Here is a 1,956-nt window from a genome sequence, read left to right as displayed (position 1 = left end):
GCCGGGAGCGGCCACTGCCCTCCAGTCTGGGCGACCGAGTGAGACTCCAACTCAAAAAAAAAACAAAAAAAAGTACAACTTTTTGAGAACATTTGTGTTGCCCAGTTTGGCACCAACAAGGTACACCAGGAATGCAGGCCACCATATGCACAGGTGGGGGATGGTAGGTGAATAAGCAAAAATGTCACTGTGTTCTCTTACTGAAGTTTAGTAGCTTCTTTCTTCAATAAGCACTCTCATAGTTATTGTAATTTTCTAGTTAGACCCCAGAGTTTCAAAAAAGTTGTTTCTGACATTTTTTGCCAGCTTAGTCATTGCTTCAGTGGAGGGTTGGATCCATGGAGCTCTCTACTCCACCATTCTCAGTGATGTTACACCCATTTCAGTCACTTTTGCTTCACTTGTTTTTCAGCTCTGTGCACACATATAAAATTGCTATATTTGAACAGACTTTCCGGAAGGATGTTTTCACTAGATATAGAATTCTGGATTGAATTTTTTTTCTTCTACCTCTTGAAAAATGTTGTGTCACTTCCTTCTGCTTTCTGATGAGATATCTGCGGTCACTCAAATTTTGAATGCCACCTAGGACATGGAACAACAGAGCAAGCAGCAGCAAGAATAGGAGCAAGTGGGTCATGCTCTATTGCTCAGGCTGGAGTGCAGTTATCCCTCCATAGGCAAGGTGTCATTTTTTTTCCTCTAACTGCTTTTAAAATGTTTTCTTGCCTTTAATTTTCAGAAGTTTGATTATAATGTGTCTTGGTTTGGAGATCATTGCGTTCTATGCCATTTGGATTTGGCTTAGCTTTTTGAATCTATGGGTTTATGTCTTTTGCCATATTTGGGGAGTTTTGGGTCATTATTTCTGTAAGTATTTATTCATTCCCTACCCTCCTTTTCCCTTCCCTGCAGGACTCTTACGACACAAATACAAGATCTCTTCTTACAATTTTACAGGTCTCTGAAACATTTTTAGTCTATTTTCTCCCTGATGTCAGATTGGATAATTTCTGTTGTTCTGTCTGCAAGTTCACTTATTTTTTTCCCCCTCTGTATCTTCCATACTGCTGCTGAGCCCATCTGTTGTTATTTTTATGTTTATATTTTTAGAGACAGACTCTTGTTCTGTCACCTAGACAGGAGCGTACTGGCGCAATCATAGCTCACTGCAGTCTCCAATTCTTAGGCACAAGCAATCCTCTCACCTCAGCTCTCCAAGGAGCTAAGACTACAGACATGCACCACCATGCCTAGCTTTTTTTTGGGAGGGGGGGTAGAGACAGGGTCTTGCTATGTTGCCCAGGGTGGTCTTGAACTCCTGACCTCAAGCAATTCTCCTTCTTTGGCCTCCCAAAGTGTTGGAATTACAGTCATGAGTCACTGCATCCAGCCCCTGTTGAGTTTTTTAAACATTTTCTTAAGTTGTTGTATTTTTTCAAATCTAACATTTCCTTTATTTTTTTTTTGAGTCGAGTCTCACTTTGTTGTTCAGGCTGGAGTGCGGTGGCACAATCACGGCCACTGCAGCCTCAACCTGCTGTGTTTAGGTGATCCTTCTGCCTTAGTCTTTCAAGTAGCTGGAGTCACAGGTGCATGTCACCACACCCAGCTATTTTTTATTTATTGTAGCAATGAGATCTTGTCGAGTTGCCCAGGCTGGTCTCGAACTCCTGGGCTCAGGCAATCCTCTTGCTTTGGCCTCCCAATGTTCTGGGATTACAGGTATGCGCCACCATGCCCTACTCATTTGTTTGCTTTTTTTTTTTAACCGTTAAAATAATGAATCATTTTATTTTTTCTTTTAATACATAAGTTATAAATATATTTTGTCAAAATATATGATCAATATGGTGAACACATGTGCACGTAAAGTCAAGGTGAATGTTTAACTTTTTCCTTTAAAAAAAAAAAAAATTAAGCCGGGCTTGGTGGCTCAGCTGTAATCCCACGCTT

The 1,956-nt window shown here is 40.7% G+C and overlaps 1 pseudogene; it reads right to left on the bottom strand.

Moving 5' to 3' along the window:
- LOC103276253 overlaps nt 1-1,956 on the bottom strand; it is a 28,776-nt pseudogene that overhangs the window by 23,843 nt on the left and 2,977 nt on the right.

The sequence above is a fragment of the Carlito syrichta genome, unplaced genomic scaffold, assembly GCF_000164805.1.
Source record: "Carlito syrichta isolate Samal-C Ts95f unplaced genomic scaffold, Tarsius_syrichta-2.0.1 Scaffold315987, whole genome shotgun sequence".
Taxonomy (NCBI): Eukaryota; Metazoa; Chordata; class Mammalia; order Primates; family Tarsiidae; genus Carlito; species Carlito syrichta.
This window is presented reverse-complemented; position numbering and strand designations above follow the sequence as displayed.